We start from the raw sequence: 16,445 nt of genomic DNA, 5'->3' as shown, positions 1-16,445 counted from the left end.
CGCTCAGCCTTTTTCACAGTCCAACTCTCACATCCATACATGACCACAGGAAAAACCATAACCTTGACTAGATGGACCTTAGTCGGCAAAGTAATGTCTCTGCTTTTGAATATTCTATTTAAGTTGGTCATAACTTTTCTTCCAAGGAGTAAGCGTCTTTTAATTTCATGGCTGCGATTACCATCTGCAGTGATTTTGGAGCCTAAAAAAATAAAATCTGACACTGTTTCTACTGTTTCCCCATCTATTTCCCATGGAGTGATGGGACCAGATGCCATGATCTTCGTTTTCTGAATGTTGAACTTTAAGCCAGCTTTTTCACTCTCCTCTTTTACTTTCATCAAGAGGCACTTTTTTTTACCCATATGATAGTCTTGGACTTTGAGGTCTATTTTTCTACTTTATATTCTCTCCCCAATTCCCACACTACCCCTGTAGAGTATCTGCCACCCAGTGTATTAGTTTTCCATTGCTGCAATAACAAATACCTATAAACTTAGTGGATCAAAATAACACAAACTTGTGTTTTACAATTGTGTAGGTTGAAAGTCCAATATGGGTCTCACCAGGCTAAAATTAAGAAGTCAGCAAGCTATATTTCTTTCTGGAGTTTCCACAGGTGGTGGTGGGGGGTGGGAATAATGTGTTCCTTGCTCATGCAAGTTGTTGGCAGAATTGTTCCTTGAGGTTGTAGGACCAAGGTACTTATTGTCTGGCTGTAAAATGAGAACTAATTGCAACTTCTAGAGGCCACCACATTCCTTAGTTCATGGGCCTCTTCTTCCATTTTCCAACTCAGTAACAGAGAAATAGTGTCCCTCTCATGTCTTATATCTGACCAAATTTTCTGCCTGCCCTTTCCATTTTTGAGGAATCATGTGATTATGTTGGATCCTAATAAGTAATTCAAGATAGTTTCCCCATCTCAAGGTCCATGCCCTTAATTTCCTTTTGCCATGCAATTTAACATAGTCACAAGTTCCAGGGGATTCCCTGGTGGCTCAGATGGTAAAGCGTCTGCCTGCAATGCGGGAGACCCAAGTTCAATTCCTGGGTCTGGAAGATCCCCTGCAGAAGGAAATGGCAATCCACTCCAGCACTCTTGCCTGGAAAACCCCATAGACGGAGCAAACTGATAGGCTACAGTCCATGGGGTCGCAAAGAGTTGGACACGTCTGAGCGAGTTCACTCACTCACTTTACTCACAAGTTCCAAGGAGTAAAACAAAAATGCTCTTTCTTGGATTTTCAGGTTATCCCCACCCACCCCAACCGTAGATCAGATTTTCCACACTGTACTTGTAAGAATTTCCTATTTTTATTCTTTTTTACACCTCTCCATACCTTAAGAATCTTTCCTGAAAATTGGATAATGTATTAAGTCAATGGGTGAGAATTCATATTCCTTCCCCCAGTAAACATTTATTCATTGTCTCACAGACAGGGCTTCTCTATACATCAATCCCAAATTATAACGTAAAAAGCATACACTGTAAAACTCTGGACAAAATCATGTGATTAATTTTGAAAGCAGCATGGTCCGTTAGTAGCCATTAATTTCTACCACATATTTGACTGCATGTAAATACATAACTGGAGGAGGGAATGGCAAATCACCCAGTATACTTATTGTGAGAACATCATGAGCTATCTAAAAGGACAAAAAGATATGACACCAAAAGATGAGTCCCCCAGGTCAGAAGGTGTCTGATATGATACTGGGAAAGAGAGTAGGAGAACTAGCAATTGCTCCAGAAAGAAGGAAGTGGCTGGGCCAAAGCGGAAAAGGTGCCTAGTTGTGGATGTGTCTGTGATGAAAGTAAAGTTCAATGAAGCAAAGAAAGTATTGCATAGGAACCTAGAATGTTAGGTTCATGAATCAAGGTAAATTGGACATGGTCAAGCAGGAGGTGGTAAGAATAAACATCAATATCTTAGGAATAAGTGAACTAAAATAGATGGGAATGGGTGAATTTAATTCAGTTCAACATTATATATGCTACTGCGGGCAAGAATTCCATGGAAGAAATAGAGTAGCTCTCATAATCAAGAAAAGAGTCTAAAATTCAGTCCTTGGGTGCAACCTCAGAAATGACAGAATGATCTCCATTCATTTCCAAAGAAAACCATTCAGCATCACAGTAATTCAAGTCAATGCCCCTACCACTGATGCCAAAGAAACTGAATTTGATCAGTTCTATGAAGACCAGTGTTTTTGCCTGGAGAATCCCAGGGACAGGGTAGCCTGGTGGGCTGCTGTCTATGGGGTCGCACAGAGTCGGACATGACTGAAGTGACTTAGCAGCAGCAGCAGCATGAAGACCTCCTAGAACTAACACCAAAAAATGATGTTCTATTCATCATTAAGCATTGGAATACAAAAGTAGGAATTCAAGAGTTACCTGGAATAACAGGCAAGTTTGGCCTTGGAAAACAAAATGAAGCAAGGCAAAGGCTAGCTGAATTCTGCTGAGAGACTTCACTGGTCATAGCAAATACCCATTTTCAATAACACAAGAGATGACTCTACACATGGACATCACCAAATGATGAATATCAAAATCAAATTGATTACATTCTTTGTAACCAAAGATGGAAAAGCTGTATACAGCAGCAAAAACAAGACCTGGAGCTGACTGTGACTCAGATCATCAGCTTCTCATAACAAAATTCAAGCTTAAACTAAAGAAAGTGGGAAAAAACACTAGGTCAGCCAGGTACAACTTAAATCAAATCCCCTATGAATATGCAGTGGAGATAACAAATAGATTCAAGGGATTCGGTCTAATTAACTGTGTGTCTGAAGAACTATGGATGGAGGTCTGTAATATTGCACAGGAGGCAGCAAATGAAACCATCCCAAAGAAAAAGAAAAGCAAGAAGGTAAAGTGGTTATCTGAGGAGGCTTTACAAATAGCTGAAGAGAGGAGAGAAGTGAAAAACAAAGGAGAAAGGGAGGAGTATATCTAACAAAACGCAGAGTTCCAAAGAATAGCATGGAGAGACAAAAAGGCCTCCTTCAATGAACAGTGCATAAAACTAGAAGAAAAAATCAGAAGAGGAAAGATAGAGAACTCTTCAGGAAAACTAGAAACATCAAGGGAACATTTTGCACAAAGATAGGCACAATAAAGGACAGAAACAGTCTTAATGAACAGGATTACCATGATGATGTGGTCAGTCACCCAGAGCCACACATTTTGGAGAAGAAGTCAAGTGGGCCTTAGGAAGCACTGCTGTTAATAAAGCTAGTGGATGCAACAGAATTCCAGTAGAGCTATTCAAAACTTTAAAGGTTGATGCCATCAAGGTGTTGCATTCAATATGTCAGCAAGTCTGGAAGACCCAGCAGTGACCACAAGACTGGAAAAAGTCAATCCTTATCCCAGTTCTCAAGAAGGGTAGTACTAAAGAATATGCTAATCATCAGACAATTGCACTCATAGCCCATGCACATGCTAGGCTTCAGCATTATACAAACCAAGAACTTTCAGATGTCCGAGTAGGGTTTAGAAAAGGAAGAGGAGCCAGAGATCAAATTGCCAACATTTTGCTCGATCATAGAGAAAGCAAGGGGATTCAGAAAAACATCTACCTCTGTTTCATCGATTATGCTAAAGCATTTGATTGGGTGGATCATGACAAACTGTGGAAAGCTCTCAAAGAGATGGGCATATCAGATCAGCTTACCTCTCTCCTGACAAACATGTATATGGGTCAAAAAGCAACAGTTAGAACCCTGTAACTGATTGGTTCAAGACTGAAAAAGGAGTACATCAGCGCTGTCTGCTGTCACCTTGTTCGTTTAACCTATACACTGAGCATATCATGAAAAATGCAAGGCTGGATGAGTTACAAGCTTGAATCAAGATAGGTGGGAGAAACATCAACAACTTAAAATATGCAGATGATACCACTCTAATGGCAGAAAGTGAAGAGGAACTAAAGAGCCTCTTGATGAAGGATGAAGGAGGAGAGTGAAAGAGCCAGCTTAAAACTACATATTAAACAAACTAAGATCATGGCATCTAGTCACTTTACTTCATGGCAAATAGAAAGGAAAAAGGTGGAGATAGTGACAGATTTCCTCTTTTTGGGCTCTAAAATCACTGCAGCTGGTGACTGCAGCCATGAAATCAGAAGACAATTGCTTCTTGGCAGGAAATGTATGACAAACCTAGGCAGTGTGTTGAAAAGCAGAGGCATTTTTCTGCCAACAAAGTTTTGTATAGTCAAGGCTATGGTTTTCCCAGTGGTCACGTACAGTTGTGACAGCTGGACCATAAAGAAGAAAGAATGCCAAAGAATTAATATCTTCAAACTGTGGTACTGGAGAAAACTCCTGAAAGTCCCTTGGACAGAAAGGAGTTCAAACCAGTTAATTTTAAGAGAAAGTAACTCCAAATACTCATTGGAGGACTGATGCTGGAGTTGAAACTCCAGCATTTTGGTCACCTGATGCAATCAGCCAACTCACTGGAAAAATCCCTGATTCTGGGAAAGATTGAAGGCAGAAGGAGGAGAGGATGTCAGAGGATGAGATGGCTGGATGGCATCACTAATGTAATGGACATGAGCTTGGGCAAACTTTGGGAGACGGTGAAGGACAGGGAGGCCCAGTGTGCTGCAGCCTATGGGGTCACAAAGAGTCAGACACAAATGGGTGACTGGACAACAAATACAGAGCTAATAAAGCTCCTGAGGTTCCCTGAGTCTCAAGTTCCATAAGAGGAATAATTCCCTGCTTTTTATTTTGGTAATAAATGTATATAATGTTAATTTATTATCCTGGAGTAGAGACAAATGCTTGGCCCTCATCAATGAAGGGTAATTTGATTCCATTTTACATTTCTTTCTTCTGTATTATTTTAGAGAATTATATTCTTGGCTTATTTTTTATTACTGTTGAATTTGAATCCTAATAATTTTAGGATATAAAAAGTAAGTTAAAAATAAACTTCCCCAAAACCTGGAAGGTAGGGTAGTATATATAATTTAAGAAAAATAACATGATCTGATTTATTTATAAAGTATGAAGACTTAATACCTGAATTCTATTCCACTATGCATCTAATGGAGAAGGCAATGGCAACCCACTCCAGTACTCTTGCCTGGAAAATCCCATGGATGGAGGAGCCTGGTGGGCTACAGTCCATGGGGTCGCTAAGAGTCAGGCACAACTGAGCGACTTCACTTTATGCATCTAAAATTCTTGTAGACACTCTGTTTCAGAAATGCACACACACACAAAAAGGAAAGAAACTTATTTTGAATTACTACTTTTTACTTTCTTTTCTACTCTCTAACTCCATTCCCCTGAAATAAGTCATTTCAGATATTTTCTATTTTCAAATAGTAATGCAGTTTTGAAAATAACAATAAAACATCCACTTGCATTGCTAGTCAACCTAGGAACTCAAAATTAAATTCTTCCGCACATTTCCACTATAAAATTTACCATCAGAACTTGTAAAATGTGCTGATGATGCACAAAGGAAAATAAAATCCATTGTGGGGATGGATAAATTAGCTCTCTGCACTGGGCAGGCACAGTCCCCAAGCAGTAGCCTTGAATCTACAGAGGACTGAATGTTTGAAACCAGGAGAAATATAAATTCCAGAGAAAAGGTCATACCCTCTTTATATACTTTTTCCAGTTTAAGCATAGCTTACACTTTTTTGTTAATCTCATATTCCTCTATTATTGATTTTTTCAAAATCAAATAAATGAAAATGCATATCTATATTATTCTTTAAAACCTAGGCACAAAAGTGTTCTTCAGAGGATAGGTAATTATTAATATCTCATTATTCTATTTTCACATTGATTTTGAGTAAGAATACAGTATGTTATACATCTAAATCCAATAATAATCATTGAATGTGCTTTATAATACACATGAAATAAAATCTAACTTGCAACTATTAAGGAATAAGGAATAGTCTTGAAATTGAATTTTCCATGGTGCCCTTTAGTAAAAAGTAAAATATAGTAGCAACTGACCAAAAAGTACACATAAGTGAAAAATTAAGTTTTTTAAAATATTATTGGAGATAAGGAAAAATGGGAAAGCAGGGAATAAGAAATCAAATCAGATTTTGAATAATATTTTTAACATGTAAAATCTCCAAGTGATCATCAATAGCTGAGATTAAAGGCTAATGATTATTTATTATTTGCAAATTCTTTGTGCCACCCAGGAAAGATTCTTTAAAATATTTGTTTAGATACTTGGTTGTACTAGACATAGACTAAGAGAAGAAAAAAAAAAAAAGATGACTTTCAATTATTAATTCATCCACCCATATAATTGCGTGTCTATGGATCTATTTACTCTTCAAACTCCAATTATCTCAGAATGTTTTCAGAGTAGAAAAATGACTCTTTTATTTTATTTTTACAAGAGCTATGTGTTCCTTTTAGTGTGTTGCTCTGCCATGTTTGGAATATACTGATAAATAACAATTAACTATGCCAAGAAGTGGAGCAAGACATAATCTGTAAGACTATAAATCCCATGCTCCTAAGAATACAAATTGTTTTTCTTGAGAATGAAAGAGAAAATAATTAATGACCTTGAACAAGTTACTTAATTTTTCTGTGCCTCAGTCTCTCTCTCTCTTTTTTTTTTTTTTTTTTTTTTTTTGTAAAAAATCAGTTAGCTGTAGTATCTGCCTCATAAGGTGAGGATTAATTTGATACCACAATGTGAAGTCCTTAAGGCAGAGTTTGGTATATATCAAGTGTTCAGTAATTCTTAGCCATATTTTTTAACTTAATTTATATTTATAGTTGTTAACCACAGTCACTCCTCATAGTAGCAGCCACAGTAGCCTCAAAGAATAAAAACTCACATACTCTCAGATGTGCAAACTATTACTAAATCAAGGGTACTGGTCCACAATGGATCTTGTCAAATTTCGTTGTATTTCTACTTGCACAAGCCCACTTAAAAAAGGCTACTAGGAACACACTGAAAGCAAAGTACAGTTCATTTTACTAGCTTTTTTCAGCAAATGAAAAGCAACATCGTAGGACCCTAACCTTCTCTAAACGGGAGAATTAAGTGTGAACTTAGAAAATTTGAAGATATAATTAGTCACAGGACAGTTTTGGCAGGACTTGGCAAGAATATGTAAACCAAGTGATTTCCTGGAAAGTTATTGTTCCGAGATTTAGAACACAAAACCTAATGCCAAATTACCATTAGATTAATTTGGCTGAGATCTCATCATTAATACATGAGGATTAAATAGAGTTTGTGTTTAATGTGTCTTGCACATCCTGGTTTGATACAGTTTATCTATTTTGTTACTCAAAATAGATATTTTATAAGTTTGGTTTATGTTCAATTCTAAAGTCCCCCCAGTCACAGCTGATATGCCAGCAGGGCCATTTTCACAACATCACCAGTTACTTTGGAGACCTACAGTAGTTCTGTTAAGAAATAATTGTAGGAGATTGTTGTAACTGAAAATGGAAATAAATGGCTGAACTTGAGAAACATGATGAGGAACACTGCATTCTTAGAATGTTCTATCTGGTTTTGGTGATTGATGAGATGCTAGAAGATAAAGGAAAAAGAATTTTACCAAGGATGCCTGCTAGTTGTTTAATATCTACCAAATTGTTTGACAAATATATTAATACATCTACACATAAATAGAAAAATCATTATCTGTATCAAAATCCACCACAACACATATAATGATGCCCAGTATTCAGCTAAACTATTAATACTAAACTGATTGGAAAATCAAGTGATCTTTTTAAAATGTGGCATACTCCATAAAGCATTTACATTATTAAGATGAAGGCATTTTGAACATGGAAATTAACTAGGGAAAACAATAATACAGCAATGAGCATTTCTAATCCATTCCATTGAGAAATTGCCTATATTTTATTATAGTCAGATTTTCAGAGCAACATTTCATTTTGTCTTTGATGTTATTATCTGAGCACAAATGTTTTCCTTAACTATTCTATTGGATTTGATCATTTGGGCAGCACAGATTTTAATAATTCATTGATTTTGTAATCCATGTAAAATTATTCTTCTTTACTGAATAACATTGCTGCTGCTATCATATTCCTAATGCTTGTTCATTCCACACACAAGAGAACACTTTGAAATTATATTCAGCATCTGACCTGGGCTTTCTAACATTCACATGGGCATGGAGCAGTAGTAAATCAAAGGTTCCTTGTAAGCACTAAGAATAGCAACATAAAGGATGAAATGAAGCTTTAAATTAGAGCTATATTAAAAGGTCCAGCTAAATTCTAGAAAAGAATTATGCAACAAAATTGGCTTATATACTGCTTGAAGAACCCTGCTGCTGTAGAGTATGTGTGAAATCCACCTCCCCAGGGACAGCTTTGACTATGTTTGTGCTTTCCTTCTCTGATAAGTAGTAAGAGAAACAAATGAGGTAGAGCCAATACAAGCTGAAAAGGTAAAGGTAAAATAAATCAGACTCTTTTCACAAATATGTTAGAAAATTATAGGCTGCTGATCACCTATTCCAATTAACCCAGTTATAATACTCAGCTCAGCTCTAGTTGACTTATCCTTTGGCTTAACTGTCTTTACGAATAATCATCCTTTTCCCTTTAAGATGTCACCTTCTACTCCTCTTGGTGAAATTGAAGACTCTTCCTAAATGCTGCTAACCACACAGGATGTAGGAATTCCCTATATGCTTTATCCCCAAACAAGCGCTTGTAATACCCACCAATATAAAAATCTATACACAAAGTTATTTGTCATAGCCAAACACTGGAAAATACTCAGTTGTCCTTCAACAGATAAACTGTTAAGCAAACTACAATACATTCATATCACAGAATGTTGCTCAGCAATAAAAATGAATAAACTGTTGATAAACACAACTATTTGAAATGACCTCAATGGTATTACATTGGGTGGGAAAAAATGGCTAAAGGTTAAAGACTATATGATTCCATTCATATGACATTACCAAAATAACTATTTTTGCAACTTCCTCTGAATCTATATATTAAAATAATGTTAATAAAGTCTAAAATGCATATTATAACAATTTATCTGAATGTTGATTAGTTTACAAATGGGCTTCTGGCTAAAGAGATGGTGAGACAAATATGTGAGGAAAAGATATTCTAGAAAGTTCCTTTACTTGTAGGAAAATGTGGGAAGAGAAAACTGTCTTTATGGTTCTGGCCTCTTTGTTATTCTGGGAACTGGGAAGTCATCTTGAGACCAGTAGTACTACGAAGCTACCATAGTAGTACAGAAAAAGCCAGTTTTAGGAATGTCAAAGTAAAAAACACAAATTTAAAACCTGTCATTCATAATGTCAGTGATTTACTGATTTAAGGAAACCTTGTAGTCTCCTTAACTTGGAACTTCTATACTGATTCACGTGACAAATACTTACTGAGTGCCAATTACATACCACTCACTTATAAGTACTCAATGTTTCAGCCACATTCCATAAGACTTTTTGATAAAAATAGAGATGAATATTAGAGAAACCATGTAGCATCTGAAGAACCACACAATATGTAAATAACTGCCTCAGGTTATGTCCAAATCTCATATAGAGCTAATTTTGTGGTTTTCCAATTATATTAAACTATCTTTTTATCTTATACTTCAATATGTTAACCATTGACTATCTCTAGGACCACAGACAATTTTTTAACTAATAAAATTATTCCTACAAAAAGTGTAAATAGTAGCTATCTTTTTGGAAAAGGGACTGAAATCATGGTGAAGTACATAGAGGACTTTAAATACGTTTGATTTATTTTATCCTTAATCTGGCAGATAGGAACATAAATGCTCATTATAGTTTTCTTCTATTTTATATATGTCTTAAATATATCATAAGAAATTTTAAATAAAAATTTAAACTATCTTTTATTTAAAATTTTAATTTGAAGCAAGAAATAAGTGCAAGAAAACATTCTGGAGAAAAAAAAAGTCTTTTTAAATGTCAGCCAAGAGATATGGAATTTTATGGAGGCATACACATCAAAAATTAGAACTTATAGACCATAATTGTTAATAGATACAAGTTCATATAAAGTAAGGTTAGAGTTTCTGGCCCAACAACATATAGAAGAACAGGTAAATACTACAAGCCTTGTCCTTATATGTAACTCAACATGGAATTTCTGCATCATTATGCTGGGATCACCAAGCAAATAAGACTTTTTACAGATGAATACCACAGTACAGTCTGAATCACATTTGAACTGAGGTAGACACATATTAAGGGTTCCCAGGTGGCACTAATGGTAAAGAACTATCCTGCCAATGCAGGAAACATAAGAAACACAAGTTTGATGCCTGGCTTGGGAAGACCCTCTGGAGGAGGCACCCACTCCAGGATTCTTGCCTGGAGAATCCCATGGATGGAGGAGTCTGGTGGGCTATATTTCATAGGGTCAGACATGACTGAAGCAACTTAGCATGCACACATGCACACACAGACACATATTTATCAAACATATCATCAGATTTAAAACCACGTTCCACATTATCTCCCAAAAAAACCATATAACAAGATGTCTGTCACCTTCCATAAAGTTAGGACTACAGTCTTTAAGCATAGATTAGTCAGTTATAGTAGTAACCTCTTGCCTGGAGTATCATGGGCAAAGATCAAAAGAGTTTTCAGCAAGTTTTACAAATGAGAGATGATGTATCACCTTGTATCCTGATTGTCTGTTTTCTGAAACTGGATGGATATTATAAAGAGACTGGGACTCCAACTGTGGCCCCAGAGGGTTACATTTATTTAACTTCCAGATGGTAAAACAATGAAGAGGAAAATTTGGCCCTATAAACATACAGATGTCCCAAAAACACAAGGAGCAGTGTACATCATCATTATTACTTGTTGTTATTCAGACATATGAAAGGCATCACATTTTAAACAAGATGAAGAGATTTGCTGTGCATCACAACCAGGAATTATTTTTTTAGTGAAAGTTATTAATGACAGAAAATATTTTACTGTATCCATAAATATATGGAAATACATTTATCACAATAGGATACATTTTGAGAACTATATGATTAAGGTGAATTATGGAGAATGACAGCAATTATTAAATAAATCTACTCATAAAATAAATTCAAACTGAAAAAAAGATCAGACATACCAGCTATCTTTCTGCATATTCATAACAAATTAAATTTTATAAAATACATTATGTGTTTTTCAAAATGAATGCATTCCTTAATTTTGCCAGTCAGTTTCTTTCTTTACACAATGACTTGGAATCAGTGTCATTATCAGTTAAAACTGTCAAATTCTCAATTGGAAATGTGTAATATACTAACTCATATAAATAAACATTCTGAATCAGCATGATAAAATATATTAATGCCTTTGGGAAATATATTTTCATGAATTCATATAGTACTTAAATCTGATGCATTTCTAAATAGTACTACACAGTGTTTACGTTTATCTGACTTATTTCACTAAGCATAATACCCTCCAAGTCCATCCATGTTGTTGCAAATAGCAAAATTTCTTTCCTTTTTTCTCCATATTGGTTTAAGAAAAAAGCCAATCTATCAGCCAAGGTGAATTTAGTCTAAGCCATTGTTTTGAAGCTACACTGACTGGTGTTCAAGCTGTAAACCTGAACTCCAGCTCAGGAAGTAAGCTCGGTCAGGCTTTCTGTGTAGAATGAGGCACTTTTTTATACAGAACCTTGCAGGAGGCTCTCTTAATTGTAAACAGAGACCTTGAAAATCAAAGATTACTAGGTGAATTAATATAAAGCCCCATAATTTAGAAGGTAGCCTATCTCTATTATAGAGTAAAGAAAAGAATGTGGCTTTAACATTTTGTAACTTTTAGCTTTTGGTTCAGCTCAGTTCAGTTCAGTAGCTCAGTCATGTCTGACTCTTTGCGACCCCATGAATCTCAGCACACAGGGCCTCCCTGTCCTTTACCATCTTCCGGAGTTCACTCAGACTCACGTCCATCGAGTCGGTGATGCCAACCAGCCATCTCATCCTCTATAGTCCCCTTCTCCTCCTGCCCCCAATCCCTCCCAGCATCAAAGCCTTTTCCAACGAGTCAACTCTTCTCATGAGGTGGCCAAAGTACTGGAGTTTCAGCTTTAGCATCATTCCTTCCAAAGAACATTTAGGGCTGATCTCCTTTAGAATGGACTAGTCGGGTCTCCTTGCAGTCCAAGGGACTCTTTGTAACTTTTAGCTTTTTGTTCAGTGGGGTATATATCTTGGTCTGTTTATAATCACCTTTTAAATTTTATCTATTCGTACTTTGTCTATCAACTATGTCTCCACAAGAATGCTAATAGAAGCTCAGTCTGAGAAAAATAGTTACTGAAATACAGATTAAACATTGGATGTTATAGAGTTAATATTTTAAGTAAGCTATGTAATTATTAAGAAAACAGGGGGAAAACAAATAGTTTAATTTACAAAGTATCTACTGCATGAAAATGATCCAGCTATCTTCCTTTTATGACCACAGTAAAGGTCACTTCTGTAATCAGTATTCATGTGAACACAAATCTACATGCCTGATAGTAATATTGAAGGACTGTTTCCCTTCTTTGCTAGATCTTTTTAATTTGAGCTTATGTCGCAGTCAATGATCATTAGCCTTAACCAAAAACTCTTTTCTCCCTATTTATTCTCCCCTGTCAGCAAGAAGTTGATGTTGCATATAAATAGTATCTCCTTGGCAGCCACCGAAACTGAAAACAAAGCAAGAAAAATGAGTGCAAGCCAACTAGAAGACTTCATCAAAGATTATTTTATTTATCCAAAAAAAAGCATTATTAATTATTACTTTACTTCAGCAGAGGAAGTTTAACAAATTCATATTATGAACACTTCAGCCTTGCATAACTATAATGTATCTAAATCACTCATAGAGTCATGTACAAAGGAAATAATTCCTTTGTTTGAAACTTCTGCCTTCTCTGATGGGGGAAGTGGAGATTTGCTGGTATAAACACATGCCCTCTGTTCTAAAGATGCCAAAGGATTGCCAGTTAAATGCCTTCAACCCCATATTTTGGAGTTTAACTCAAGTTTAAATGACGTCTCTCCTGTTCTGATACAATTTTCATTGCCTAGAATACTAAATGTCTTGCCCAACGTCACTTGCCCAGTTTCAACATGAACAAATTGGAAGTGGTAGAGCCTGTTCAATTTTTAGCTAAGGTGTGTAACTGCCTCTTGGCATTCCATCCAATCAAAGCAAGGAAGTATCTGTTTCCACCCACATTGTTTTGTCAGCTGTGATTGCATTATGGCAATTGTACTAAGCCGCTGACTCCAAGACTAACTCTATCTTTTCAAAGCATTATCGATCATCTTTCTCCACCTGAAAAATTTTAAGGATAGTAGAAAGTAGATGAAAAGCTTTGTTCTCTGTGGATTTATGTACATCAAAGAATCAACCTCTGACCTGCTTTTATAAGTATGAAAATGTGTGCCTTTCAGTCAAGAGTGCTTTGTCAATTGGAGCGCTTGAAGAATCTCTATTTAATTATACCTGACTGGGTATATTTAACTTGAAATTCATTAGGTTAACAAAAGGATTAGTTGTTAAAAATAAAAATATACCAATGTGAAATGTAAACAAAAAATATGCAAACAATAAAGTTTAAATTAGCTTTTAAGAATTCATGATCTTTCTTTTTGCATTTAAAGAAGTAGATGTTTTTGTAATCAGCCATCTAAGTAGTATACAATTTGCATATCATTCATTATATCACTGTGTTTTGGGTTGTCATAGTAGGCAGCCCTATGCTCAAATATTGGCACTGGTTCTCAATAATGAAATGACAGTTTATATTATCTCTCAATTTTAACCTTTTAATCTATAAAATGGGGATAATAGCTTTTTTCACATAACAATTCTAGAGATTTAATAAAATGATATGCCAATGATTTGCCAAATTTAATATACATAAGAATCACCTGACATGCATGTTTAAATGCACTTTGTGTAGGTTACAACTCTATAGATTCTAAGAATATCAAATGTGTTCATGCTGTGTGATAATATGCATTTTAAGCATGAACCACAATAACTTGATTTAGGTGGCCAATAGATACTTCAGTTCAGTTCAGTTCAGTCACTCAGTCGTGTCGGACAGTTTGCAACCCCATGAACGGCAGCACGACAGGCTTCCCTGTTCATCACCAACTCCCGGAGTTTACTCAAACTCATGTCCATTTAGTTGGTGATGCCATCAAACCATCTCATCCTCTGTTGTCCCCTTCTCCTCCTGGGTTCAATCTTTCCCACCATCACGGTATTTTCAAATGAGTCAGCTCTTTGCATCAGGTGGCCAAAGTATCGGGGTTTCAGCTTCAGCATCAGTCCTTCCAATGAATATTCAGGACTGACTCCCTTTAGGATGGACTGGTTGGATCTCTTTGCAGTCCAAAGGACTCTCAAGAGTCTTCTCCAACACCACATTTTATTGTAAAGTAAAGTAAAGTGAAATAAATAAATAAATAAAACTTAAAAAAAAAATCAATTCTTTGGTGCTCAGCTTTCTTTGTAGTCTAACTCTCACATCCATACATGACTACTGGAAAAATCAAAGCCTTGCTTACACAGACCTTTGTTGGCAACATAATACCTCTGCTTTTTAATATGCTGTCTAGGTTGGTCATAACTTCTCTTCCAAGAAGTAAGCATCTTTTAATTTTATGGCTGCAGCCACCATCTGCAGTGATTTTGGAGCCCAAAGAATAAAATCTATCATGTTTTCTACTGTTTCACCATCTATTTCCCATGAAATGATGGGACCAGTTGCCACGATCTTAGTTATCTTCTGAATGTTGAGCCTTAGGCCAACTTTTCACTCTCATCTTTCACTTTCATCAAGATGCTCTTTAGTTCCTCTTCACTTTCTGCCATAAGGGTGGTGTCATCTGCATATCTGAGGTTATTGCTATTTCTCTTGGCAATCTTGATTCCAGCTTGTGCTTCATACAGCCTGGCATTTTGCATGATGTAACCTGCATACAAGTTAAATAAGCAGGGTGACAATATACAACCTTGACATACTCCTTTCTGTATTTGGAACTTGTCTGTTGTTCCATGTCCATTTCTAACTGTTACTTCCTAACTTGCATACAGATTTCACAAGAGGCAGGTCAAGTGGTCTGGTATTCCCATCTCTTTAAGAATTTTCCACTGCGGCTGCTGCTAAGATGCTTCAGTCGTGTCTGACTATATGCGACCCCAGAGACAGCAGCCCACCAGGCTCCCCCGTCCCTGGGATTCTCCAGGCAAGAACACTGGACTGGGTTGCCATTTCCTTCTCCAATGCATGAAAGAGAAAAGTGAAAGTGAAGTCGCTCAGTCGTGTCCAACTCTCAGCGACCCCATGGACTGCAGCTCACCAGGCTCCTCCATCCATGGGATTTTCCAGGCAAGAGTACTGGAGTGGGGTGCCATTGCCTTCTCCCAAGAATTTTCCACAGTTAGTGGTAATCCACGCAGTCAAAGGCTTTGGCATAGTCAATAAAGCAGAAATAGATGTTTTCTCTGGAATTATCTTGCTTTTTCAATGATCCAATGGATGTTGGCAATTTGATCTCTGGTTCTTCTGCCTTCTCTAAAACCAGCTTGAACATCTGGAAGTACACTGCTCATATACTCTTGAGGCCTGGCTTGGAGAATTTTGAGCATTACTTTACTAGCGTGTGAGATGAGTGCAATTGTGTGGTAGTTTGAGCATTCTTTGGAAATGCCTTCCTTTGGGATTGAAATGAAAACTCACATTTTCCAGTTCTGTAGCCATTGCTGAGGTTTCCAAATATGTTGGCATATTGAGAGCAGCACCTTCGCAGCATCATCTTTCAGGATTTGAAATAGCTCAACTGGAATTCCATCACCTCCACTAGCTAGTGATTCTTCATAAGGCCCACTTGACTTCACATTTCAGGATGTCTGGCTCCATTCAAATGGGTATACTTTCTTTTTCTCCTTTGCTCTTCACTTCTCTTCGTTTCACAGCTATTTGTAAGGCCTCCTCAGACAGCCATTTTGCTTTTCTGCATTTCTTTTTCTTGGGGATGGTCTTGATCCCTGTCTCCTGTATAATGTCAAAACCTCCATCCATAATTCATCAGCCACTCTATTAGATCTAATAGATACTTAAGAATCTTTAATACATACATAATACAGCAGATAATTAATACATATAAATTATTACACTATCATAGATTAATTATTTTACTGGTTCTAGGAATTAGATAACATGTAGTTAGAACTAGAATGACATATTGGTATTAGCTACAAAATCGTCCTGTAACTGAAAAGGGTTAATTTTTACTTTATACTGGATTTACTTCTATGTAACCCTTAACTTGCCACTTTTATTATTATCAGCAACAAAGTTGCTCAGTCATGTCTGACTCTTTGCAACTCCGT

This window comes from Budorcas taxicolor, chromosome 23 (genome assembly GCF_023091745.1).
Source record: "Budorcas taxicolor isolate Tak-1 chromosome 23, Takin1.1, whole genome shotgun sequence".
NCBI classification, from domain to species: domain Eukaryota; kingdom Metazoa; phylum Chordata; class Mammalia; order Artiodactyla; family Bovidae; genus Budorcas; species Budorcas taxicolor.
The sequence above is the reverse complement of the archived record's forward strand: the minus strand, read 5'-3'. Positions refer to the sequence as shown.